At 45.8% G+C, this 12,090-nt stretch overlaps 5 non-coding genes across 5 annotated transcripts; all 5 read left to right on the plus strand.

Moving 5' to 3' along the window:
• Positions 1–1,050: 1,050 nt before the first annotated feature.
• Positions 1,051–1,241, plus strand: LOC130318664 (U2 spliceosomal RNA). The gene has a single exon (XR_008865146.1). It is a non-coding gene; the product is annotated as a U2 spliceosomal RNA (small nuclear RNA).
• A 2,075-nt stretch (positions 1,242–3,316) lies between these two features.
• LOC130318666 (U2 spliceosomal RNA) lies at positions 3,317–3,507 on the plus strand. Its single transcript, XR_008865147.1, has one exon. It is a non-coding gene; the product is annotated as a U2 spliceosomal RNA (small nuclear RNA).
• Positions 3,508–5,586: 2,079 nt separating this feature from the next.
• On the plus strand, positions 5,587–5,777 carry LOC130318667 (U2 spliceosomal RNA). Its single transcript, XR_008865148.1, has one exon. It is a non-coding gene; the product is annotated as a U2 spliceosomal RNA (small nuclear RNA).
• Positions 5,778–7,864: 2,087 nt separating this feature from the next.
• LOC130318668 (U2 spliceosomal RNA) lies at positions 7,865–8,055 on the plus strand. The gene has a single exon (XR_008865149.1). It is a non-coding gene; the product is annotated as a U2 spliceosomal RNA (small nuclear RNA).
• A 2,089-nt stretch (positions 8,056–10,144) lies between these two features.
• LOC130318669 (U2 spliceosomal RNA) lies at positions 10,145–10,335 on the plus strand. The gene has a single exon (XR_008865150.1). It is a non-coding gene; the product is annotated as a U2 spliceosomal RNA (small nuclear RNA).
• Positions 10,336–12,090: the final 1,755 nt, after the last annotated feature.

Below are 12,090 nucleotides of genomic sequence, written 5' to 3' on the forward strand. Positions count from 1 at the left end.
AAGAAGAAAAAGAAGAATAATACGCCCAGAAAAGAGGCGAAAAGGAGAAAAACGTAAAAAAACGTGAAAAAAAAGTAAGAGGAAGAGAAGGGAAAAAAAGGTGGAAATGGGTTTAAAAGTGATTTCGGCGGAGAATATATATATATATATATATATATATATATATATATATATATATACGCACACACACACATATATATAAACGTATTCTCCGTTGAGATATTGCAGCCGCTGCTGTGTCCAGGCCCAGGAGCCTTAGCACTGTGCTGTGATGTCACTCAATACCACTGACATCACTAGGTGTAAACAACATCTCTCCTTTGCTGTGTATGTGACTATGGAGCTGTTTGGTGATGTCGTCTATTATGGCCTTCATAGAAGCAACAGGAGATTGTTGCATCCATCTAGAACCCTCAGAACTACAGTGCTATGATGTCACTCACTTCCACAGGCCTTGCAGAGTGTAAACAACAACAACCCAGCTTTGTTGTGTATGTAACCATAGGAATTTGTGATGTCACCTAGAACCTTCACAGCAGCGACAGCTTTATGAGGAGCATCAGCACTGCTCTGCCTGAGCAGAACCATCACCGCCATAGGTTGTCAAATAACCCGGGTTTAACCCACACAGGTAAGTCCAATGGGGTGCAGGCATGTCCTCTATGCTTACAGCTTCCCGTGGGTGTTGGTTTGATACCGTTTGGGGACAGCCAAGGAGGCATCTGCAGGCAACAAAGGTAGGTGTGTGCTTGTGTGTGTGTTTCCTATGCAGATCCTAAGCCCAGTGTCACATGCAAGTAGGAGGAGTAAGAAGGGTTCCTGGCTAATCCGGGTTATGGATTGCATTTAAAAAGGCCCCGTGGGAGTGCAATGGGCCCCTGTCTTGCTGCTTAGCAATAATGGTATGGGTTTAGGTTCTGCTGTGTGTACTGGTGGTTGACTGCCCCCCAGCCCAGAGTGTGCATGGAAAATTGTCTGGCAGCCTCCCTGACAGCAAGCAGTGATAGTGCCCATGAAGGGCACCTTGTTGGGCCCGCCCCTTTCACGGTTATCGCTTCTCGGCCTTTTGGCTAAGATCAAGTGTAGTATCTGTTCTTATCAGTTTAATATCTGATACGTCCCCTATCTGGGGACCATATATTAAATGGATTTTTGAGAACGGGGGCCGATTTCGAAGCTTGCTTCCGTCGCCCTATGCATTGACCCGATATGGCAGTATCTTCGGGTACAGTGCACCACCCCCTTACAGGGTTAAAAAGAAAGATTCCTACTTTCATTGCTACCTGCTTGCTGGCTAGCCAGCTAGCCAGCCCTGTGGGCCTTGCTGCTGCTGCAGCCAAAAAACAAAAGGTGGTGCTGCTGCTGCTTCTGCTTCTGCTTGTGTCTGGCCGCTGTTGGAGCGTCCAGGCACAGGACTTCTGCTGCTGCTGACTAAATGGCCTCCTTAATTGGATCATTTGAGTAGCCAGCACACCTGTGCAGGTAGGGCATGACATGATAGGCAGCTGCCTTGATAGCGGGTGGGTGCTGAATGTTCCTAATTGACAAAATAAGATTAATGCTTATGAAGAAATATAAAATCTCATCCCTTCCCCAATATCGCGCCACACCCCTACCCCTTAATTCCCTGGTTGAACTTGATGGACATATGTCTTTTTTCGACCGTACTAACTATGTAACTATGTAACATAACATGGGGGGGTCTCCTGGCTGTTCACACAGGTGTGTCATTGCTGTACATTGACCATGCATTGCTTCTGTGGTATTGCAAAGGCAAAGACAAATGCTTCCAGCCATCCATTGCACTAATGGATTGGTCATCAGCTGGCTGTCTATGTCCCGCATCAATATAGACCAAAGTACAGAGGGTTAGGCTATGCTATTGTGCACTTACCTGATGCATCAGAAGGTGCGAGGCCCTTGCTAAATTCTGTGCACAGACTTTGAGATCTATACTTTAGACTGTATCTAAACCTGCTCCAACATGGACTGACATTCTGGCCTACTTTCAGCCGATGCGACTTGTCTGTCGCTGAACAGTCGCTTTTTATGTATTCAGCACCTATGTATAATGTTGTAAAAATGCTCTAGAAGCTAAAGTCGCAGAAATGTCACACATATTTGGCCTGCAACTTTCTGTGCGACAAATTCAGACAGGAAAAATCAGTATAAATCCTTAGAAAATTATCCCCCAGTGTCTCCATCTGCTGGCGGTATTGAATAAGCATTGCTGCACTGATGGGGTATGCATTAGACGAAAAAAAAGAAGAAAAAGAAGAATAATACGCCCAGAAAAGAGGCGAAAAGGAGAAAAACTTAAAAAAACGTGAAAAAAAAGTAAGAGGAAGAGAAGGGAAAAAAAGGTGGAAATGGGTTTAAAAGTGATTTCGGCGGAGAAATATATATATATATATATATATATATATATATATATATATATATACGCGCACACACACACATATATATAAACGTATTCTCCGTTGAGATATTGCAGCCGCTGCTGTGTCCAGGCCCAGGAGCCTTAGCACTGTGCTGTGATGTCACTCAATACCACTGACATCACTAGGTGTAAACAACATCTCTCCTTTGCTGTGTATGTGACTATGGAGCTGTTTGGTGATGTCGTCTATTATGGCCTTCATAGAAGCAACAGGAGATTGTTGCATCCATCTAGAACCCTCAGAACTACAGTGCTATGATGTCACTCACTTCCACAGGCCTTGCAGAGTGTAAACAACAACAACCCAGCTTTGTTGTGTATGTAACCATAGGGATTTGTGATGTCACCTAGAACCTTCACAGCAGCGACAGCTTTATGAGGAGCATCAGCACTGCTCTGCCTGAGCAGAACCATCACCGCCATAGGTTGTCAAATAACCCGGGTTTAACCCACACAGGTAAGTCCAATGGGGTGCAGGCATGTCCTCTATGCTTACAGCTTCCCGTGGGTGTTGGTTTGATACCGTTTGGGGACAGCCAAGGAGGCATCTGCAGGCAACAAAGGTAGGTGTGTGCTTGTGTGTGTGTTTCCTATGCAGATCCTAAGCCCAGTGTCACATGCAAGTAGGAGGAGTAAGAAGGGTTCCTGGCAAATCCGGGTTATGGATTGCATTTAAAAAGGCCCCGTGGGAGTGCAATGGGCCCCTGTCTTGCTGCTTAGCAATAATGGTATGGGTTTAGGTTCTGCTGTGTGTACTGGTGGTTGACTGCCCCCCAGCCCAGAGTGTGCATGGAAAATTGTCTGGCAGCCTCCCTGACAGCAAGCAGTGATAGTGCCCATGAAGGGCACCTTGTTGGGCCCGCCCCTTTCACGGTTATCGCTTCTCGGCCTTTTGGCTAAGATCAAGTGTAGTATCTGTTCTTATCAGTTTAATATCTGATACGTCCCCTATCTGGGGACCATATATTAAATGGATTTTTGAGAACGGGGGCCGATTTCGAAGCTTGCTTCCGTCGCCCTATGCATTGACCCGATATGGCAGTATCTTCGGGTACAGTGCACCACCCCCTTACAGGGTTAAAAAGAAAGATTCCTACTTTCATTGCTACCTGCTTGCTGGCTAGCCAGCTAGCCAGCCCTGTGGGCCTTGCTGCTGCTGCAGCCAAAAAACAAAAGGTGGTGCTGCTGCTGCTTCTGCTGCTTCTGCTTCTGCTTGTGTCTGGCCGCTGTTGGAGCGTCCAGGCACAGGACTTCTGCTGCTGCTGACTAAATGGCCTCCTTAATTGGATCATTTGAGTAGCCAGCACACCTGTGCAGGTAGGGCATGACATGATAGGCAGCTGCCTTGATAGCGGGTGGGTGCTGAATGTTCCTAATTGACAAAATAAGATTAATGCTTATGAAGAAATATAAAATCTCATCCCTTCCCCAATATCGCGCCACACCCCTACCCCTTAATTCCCTGGTTGAACTTGATGGACATATGTCTTTTTTCGACCGTACTAACTATGTAACTATGTAACATAACATGGGGGGGGTCTCCTGGCTGTTCACACAGGTGTGTCATTGCTGTACATTGACCATGCATTGCTTCTGTGGTATTGCAAAGGCAAAGACAAATGCTTCCAGCCATCCATTGCACTAATGGATTGGTCATCAGCTGGCTGTCTATGTCCCGCATCAATATAGACCAAAGTACAGAGGGTTAGGCTATGCTATTGTGCACCTACCTGATGCATCAGAAGGTGCGAGGCCCTTGCTAAATTCTGTGCACAGACTTTGAGATCTATACTTTAGACTGTATCTAAACCTGCTCCAACATGGACTGACATTCTGGCCTACTTTCAGCCGATGCGACTTGTCTGTCGCTGAACAGTCGCTTTTTATGTATTCAGCACCTATGTATAATGTTGTAAAAATGCTCTAGAAGCTAAAGTCGCAGAAATGTCACACATATTTGGCCTGCAACTTTCTGTGCGACAAATTCAGACAGGAAAAATCAGTATAAATCCTTAGAAAATTATCCCCCAGTGTCTCCATCTGCTGGCGGTATTGAATAAGCATTGCTGCACTGATGGGGTATGCATTAGACGAAAAAAAAGAAGAAAAAGAAGAATAATACGCCCAGAAAAGAGGCGAAAAGGAGAAAAACGTAAAAAAACGTGAAAAAAAAGTAAGAGGAAGAGAAGGGAAAAAAAGGTGGAAATGGGTTTAAAAGTGATTTCGGCGGAGAAATATATATATATATATATATATATATATATATATATATATACGCACACACACACATATATATAAACGTATTCTCCGTTGAGATATTGCAGCCGCTGCTGTGTCCAGGCCCAGGAGCCTTAGCACTGTGCTGTGATGTCACTCAATACCACTGACATCACTAGGTGTAAACAACATCTCTCCTTTGCTGTGTATGTGACTATGGAGCTGTTTGGTGATGTCGTCTATTATGGCCTTCATAGAAGCAACAGGAGATTGTTGCATCCATCTAGAACCCTCAGAACTACAGTGCTATGATGTCACTCACTTCCACAGGCCTTGCAGAGTGTAAACAACAACAACCCAGCTTTGTTGTGTATGTAACCATAGGGATTTGTGATGTCACCTAGAACCTTCACAGCAGCGACAGCTTTATGAGGAGCATCAGCACTGCTCTGCCTGAGCAGAACCATCACCGCCATAGGTTGTCAAATAACCCGGGTTTAACCCACACAGGTAAGTCCAATGGGGTGCAGGCATGTCCTCTATGCTTACAGCTTCCCGTGGGTGTTGGTTTGATACCGTTTGGGGACAGCCAAGGAGGCATCTGCAGGCAACAAAGGTAGGTGTGTGCTTGTGTGTGTGTTTCCTATGCAGATCCTAAGCCCAGTGTCACATGCAAGTAGGAGGAGTAAGAAGGGTTCCTGGCAAATCCGGGTTATGGATTGCATTTAAAAAGGCCCCGTGGGAGTGCAATGGGCCCCTGTCTTGCTGCTTAGCAATAATGGTATGGGTTTAGGTTCTGCTGTGTGTACTGGTGGTTGACTGCCCCCCAGCCCAGAGTGTGCATGGAAAATTGTCTGGCAGCCTCCCTGACAGCAAGCAGTGATAGTGCCCATGAAGGGCACCTTGTTGGGCCCGCCCCTTTCACGGTTATCGCTTCTCGGCCTTTTGGCTAAGATCAAGTGTAGTATCTGTTCTTATCAGTTTAATATCTGATACGTCCCCTATCTGGGGACCATATATTAAATGGATTTTTGAGAACGGGGGCCGATTTCGAAGCTTGCTTCCGTCGCCCTATGCATTGACCCGATATGGCAGTATCTTCGGGTACAGTGCACCACCCCCTTACAGGGTTAAAAAGAAAGATTCCTACTTTCATTGCTACCTGCTTGCTGGCTAGCCAGCTAGCCAGCCCTGTGGGCCTTGCTGCTGCTGCAGCCAAAAAACAAAAGGTGGTGCTGCTGCTGCTTCTGCTGCTTCTGCTTCTGCTTGTGTCTGGCCGCTGTTGGAGCGTCCAGGCACAGGACTTCTGCTGCTGCTGACTAAATAGCCTCCTTAATTGGATCATTTGAGTAGCCAGCACACCTGTGCAGGTAGGGCATGACATGATAGGCAGCTGCCTTGATAGCGGGTGGGTGCTGAATGTTCCTAATTGACAAAATAAGATTAATGCTTATGAAGAAATATAAAATCTCATCCCTTCCCCAATATCGCGCCACACCCCTACCCCTTAATTCCCTGGTTGAACTTGATGGACATATGTCTTTTTTCGACCGTACTAACTATGTAACTATGTAACATAACATGGGGGGGGGGTCTCCTGGCTGTTCACACAGGTGTGTCATTGCTGTACATTGACCATGCATTGCTTCTGTGGTATTGCAAAGGCAAAGACAAATGCTTCCAGCCATCCATTGCACTAATGGATTGGTCATCAGCTGGCTGTCTATGTCCCGCATCAATATAGACCAAAGTACAGAGGGTTAGGCTATGCTATTGTGCACCTACCTGATGCATCAGAAGGTGCGAGGCCCTTGCTAAATTCTGTGCACAGACTTTGAGATCTATACTTTAGACTGTATCTAAACCTGCTCCAACATGGACTGACATTCTGGCCTACTTTCAGCCGATGCGACTTGTCTGTCGCTGAACAGTCGCTTTTTATGTATTCAGCACCTATGTATAATGTTGTAAAAATGCTCTAGAAGCTAAAGTCGCAGAAATGTCACACATATTTGGCCTGCAACTTTCTGTGCGACAAATTCAGACAGGAAAAATCAGTATAAATCCTTAGAAAATTATCCCCCAGGGTCTCCATCTGCTGGCGGTATTGAATAAGCATTGCTGCACTGATGGGGTATGCATTAGACGAAAAAAAAGAAGAAAAAGAAGAATAATACGCCCAGAAAAGAGGCGAAAAGGAGAAAAACGTAAAAAAACGTGAAAAAAAAGTAAGAGGAAGAGAAGGGAAAAAAAGGTGGAAATGGGTTTAAAAGTGATTTCGGCGGAGAAATATATATATATATATATATATATATATATATATATATATATATACGCGCACACTCACACATATATATAAACGTATTCTCCGTTGAGATATTGCAGCCGCTGCTGTGTCCAGGCCCAGGAGCCTTAGCACTGTGCTGTGATGTCACTCAATACCACTGACATCACTAGGTGTAAACAACATCTCTCCTTTGCTGTGTATGTGACTATGGAGCTGTTTGGTGATGTCGTCTATTATGGCCTTCATAGAAGCAACAGGAGATTGTTGCATCCATCTAGAACCCTCAGAACTACAGTGCTATGATGTCACTCACTTCCACAGGCCTTGCAGAGTGTAAACAACAACAACCCAGCTTTGTTGTGTATGTAACCATAGGGATTTGTGATGTCACCTAGAACCTTCACAGCAGCGACAGCTTTATGAGGAGCATCAGCACTGCTCTGCCTGAGCAGAACCATCACCGCCATAGGTTGTCAAATAACCCGGGTTTAACCCACACAGGTAAGTCCAATGGGGTGCAGGCATGTCCTCTATGCTTACAGCTTCCCGTGGGTGTTGGTTTGATACCGTTTGGGGACAGCCAAGGAGGCATCTGCAGGCAACAAAGGTAGGTGTGTGCTTGTGTGTGTGTTTCCTATGCAGATCCTAAGCCCAGTGTCACATGCAAGTAGGAGGAGTAAGAAGGGTTCCTGGCAAATCCGGGTTATGGATTGCATTTAAAAAGGCCCCGTGGGAGTGCAATGGGCCCCTGTCTTGCTGCTTAGCAATAATGGTATGGGTTTAGGTTCTGCTGTGTGTACTGGTGGTTGACTGCCCCCCAGCCCAGAGTGTGCATGGAAAATTGTCTGGCAGCCTCCCTGACAGCAAGCAGTGATAGTGCCCATGAAGGGCACCTTGTTGGGCCCGCCCCTTTCACGGTTATCGCTTCTCGGCCTTTTGGCTAAGATCAAGTGTAGTATCTGTTCTTATCAGTTTAATATCTGATACGTCCCCTATCTGGGGACCATATATTAAATGGATTTTTGAGAACGGGGGCCGATTTCGAAGCTTGCTTCCGTCGCCCTATGCATTGACCCGATATGGCAGTATCTTCGGGTACAGTGCACCACCCCCTTACAGGGTTAAAAAGAAAGATTCCTACTTTCATTGCTACCTGCTTGCTGGCTAGCCAGCTAGCCAGCCCTGTGGGCCTTGCTGCTGCTGCAGCCAAAAAACAAAAGGTGGTGCTGCTGCTGCTTCTGCTGCTTCTGCTTCTGCTTGTGTCTGGCCGCTGTTGGAGCGTCCAGGCACAGGACTTCTGCTGCTGCTGACTAAATGGCCTCCTTAATTGGATCATTTGAGTAGCCAGCACACCTGTGCAGGTAGGGCATGACATGATAGGCAGCTGCCTTGATAGCGGGTGGGTGCTGAATGTTCCTAATTGACAAAATAAGATTAATGCTTATGAAGAAATATAAAATCTCATCCCTTCCCCAATATCGCGCCACACCCCTACCCCTTAATTCCCTGGTTGAACTTGATGGACATATGTCTTTTTTCGACCGTACTAACTATGTAACTATGTAACATAACATGGGGGGGGGGGGGGGGTCTCCTGGCTGTTCACACAGGTGTGTCATTGCTGTACATTGACCATGCATTGCTTCTGTGGTATTGCAAAGGCAAAGACAAATGCTTCCAGCCATCCATTGCACTAATGGATTGGTCATCAGCTGGCTGTCTATGTCCCGCATCAATATAGACCAAAGTACAGAGGGTTAGGCTATGCTATTGTGCACCTACCTGATGCATCAGAAGGTGCGAGGCCCTTGCTAAATTCTGTGCACAGACTTTGAGATCTATACTTTAGACTGTATCTAAACCTGCTCCAACATGGACTGACATTCTGGCCTACTTTCAGCCGATGCGACTTGTCTGTCGCTGAACAGTCGCTTTTTATGTATTCAGCACCTATGTATAATGTTGTAAAAATGCTCTAGAAGCTAAAGTCGCAGAAATGTCACACATATTTGGCCTGCAACTTTCTGTGCGACAAATTCAGACAGGAAAAATCAGTATAAATCCTTAGAAAATTATCCCCCAGTGTCTCCATCTGCTGGCGGTATTGAATAAGCATTGCTGCACTGATGGGGTATGCATTAGACGAAAAAAAAGAAGAAAAAGAAGAATAATACGCCCAGAAAAGAGGCGAAAAGGAGAAAAACGTAAAAAAACGTGAAAAAAAAGTAAGAGGAAGAGAAGGGAAAAAAAGGTGGAAATGGGTTTAAAAGTGATTTCGGCGGAGAAATATATATATATATATATATATATATATATATATATATACGCGCACACACACACATATATATATAAACGTATTCTCCGTTGAGATATTGCAGCCGCTGCTGTGTCCAGGCCCAGGAGCCTTAGCACTGTGCTGTGATGTCACTCAATACCACTGACATCACTAGGTGTAAACAACATCTCTCCTTTGCTGTGTATGTGACTATGGAGCTGTTTGGTGATGTCGTCTATTATGGCCTTCATAGAAGCAACAGGAGATTGTTGCATCCATCTAGAACCCTCAGAACTACAGTGCTATGATGTCACTCACTTCCACAGGCCTTGCAGAGTGTAAACAACAACAACCCAGCTTTGTTGTGTATGTAACCATAGGGATTTGTGATGTCACCTAGAACCTTCACAGCAGCGACAGCTTTATGAGGAGCATCAGCACTGCTCTGCCTGAGCAGAACCATCACCGCCATAGGTTGTCAAATAACCCGGGTTTAACCCACACAGGTAAGTCCAATGGGGTGCAGGCATGTCCTCTATGCTTACAGCTTCCCGTGGGTGTTGGTTTGATACCGTTTGGGGACAGCCAAGGAGGCATCTGCAGGCAACAAAGGTAGGTGTGTGCTTGTGTGTGTGTTTCCTATGCAGATCCTAAGCCCAGTGTCACATGCAAGTAGGAGGAGTAAGAAGGGTTCCTGGCAAATCCGGGTTATGGATTGCATTTAAAAAGGCCCCGTGGGAGTGCAATGGGCCCCTGTCTTGCTGCTTAGCAATAATGGTATGGGTTTAGGTTCTGCTGTGTGTACTGGTGGTTGACTGCCCCCCAGCCCAGAGTGTGCATGGAAAATTGTCTGGCAGCCTCCCTGACAGCAAGCAGTGATAGTGCCCATGAAGGGCACCTTGTTGGGCCCGCCCCTTTCACGGTTATCGCTTCTCGGCCTTTTGGCTAAGATCAAGTGTAGTATCTGTTCTTATCAGTTTAATATCTGATACGTCCCCTATCTGGGGACCATATATTAAATGGATTTTTGAGAACGGGGGCCGATTTCGAAGCTTGCTTCCGTCGCCCTATGCATTGACCCGATATGGCAGTATCTTCGGGTACAGTGCACCACCCCCTTACAGGGTTAAAAAGAAAGATTCCTACTTTCATTGCTACCTGCTTGCTGGCTAGCCAGCTAGCCAGCCCTGTGGGCCTTGCTGCTGCTGCAGCCAAAAAACAAAAGGTGGTGCTGCTGCTGCTTCTGCTGCTTCTGCTTCTGCTTGTGTCTGGCCGCTGTTGGAGCGTCCAGGCACAGGACTTCTGCTGCTGCTGACTAAATGGCCTCCTTAATTGGATCATTTGAGTAGCCAGCACACCTGTGCAGGTAGGGCATGACATGATAGGCAGCTGCCTTGATAGCGGGTGGGTGCTGAATGTTCCTAATTGACAAAATAAGATTAATGCTTATGAAGAAATATAAAATCTCATCCCTTCCCCAATATCGCGCCACACCCCTACCCCTTAATTCCCTGGTTGAACTTGATGGACATATGTCTTTTTTCGACCGTACTAACTATGTAACTATGTAACATAACATGGGGGGGGGGGGTCTCCTGGCTGTTCACACAGGTGTGTCATTGCTGTACATTGACCATGCATTGCTTCTGTGGTATTGCAAAGGCAAAGACAAATGCTTCCAGCCATCCATTGCACTAATGGATTGGTCATCAGCTGGCTGTCTATGTCCCGCATCAATATAGACCAAAGTACAGAGGGTTAGGCTATGCTATTGTGCACCTACCTGATGCATCAGAAGGTGCGAGGCCCTTGCTAAATTCTGTGCACAGACTTTGAGATCTATACTTTAGACTGTATCTAAACCTGCTCCAACATGGACTGACATTCTGGCCTACTTTCAGCCGATGCGACTTGTCTGTCGCTGAACAGTCGCTTTTTATGTATTCAGCACCTATGTATAATGTTGTAAAAATGCTCTAGAAGCTAAAGTCGCAGAAATGTCACACATATTTGGCCTGCAACTTTCTGTGCGACAAATTCAGACAGGAAAAATCAGTATAAATCCTTAGAAAATTATCCCCCAGTGTCTCCATCTGCTGGCGGTATTGAATAAGCATTGCTGCACTGATGGGGTATGCATTAGACGAAAAAAAAGAAGAAAAAGAAGAATAATACGCCCAGAAAAGAGGCGAAAAGGAGAAAAACGTAAAAAAACGTGAAAAAAAAGTAAGAGGAAGAGAAGGGAAAAAAAGGTGGAAATGGGTTTAAAAGTGATTTCGGCGGAGAAATATATATATATATATATATATATATATATATATATATATATACGCGCACACACACACATATATATAAACGTATTCTCCGTTGAGATATTGCAGCCGCTGCTGTGTCCAGGCCCAGGAGCCTTAGCAGTGCTGTGATGTCACTCAATACCACTGACATCACTAGGTGTAAACAACATCTCTCCTTTGCTGTGTATGTGACTATGGAGCTGTTTGGTGATGTCGTCTATTATGGCCTTCATAGAAGCAACAGGAGATTGTTGCATCCATCTAGAACCCTCAGAACTACAGTGCTATGATGTCACTCACTTCCACAGGCCTTGCAGAGTGTAAACAACAACAACCCAGCTTTGTTGTGTATGTAACCATAGGGATTTGTGATGTCACCTAGAACCTTCACAGCAGCGACAGCTTTATGAGGAGCATCAGCACTGCTCTACCTGAGCAGAACCATCACCGCCATAGGTTGTCAAATAACCCGGGTTTAACCCACACAGGTAAGTCCAATGGGGTGCAGGCATGTCCTCTATGCTTACAGCTTTCCGTGGGTGTTAGTTTGATACCGTTTGGGGACAGCCAAGGAGGC

Source organism: Hyla sarda, unplaced genomic scaffold (genome assembly GCF_029499605.1).
Source record: "Hyla sarda isolate aHylSar1 unplaced genomic scaffold, aHylSar1.hap1 scaffold_2066, whole genome shotgun sequence".
Lineage (NCBI taxonomy): Eukaryota > Metazoa > Chordata > Amphibia > Anura > Hylidae > Hyla > Hyla sarda.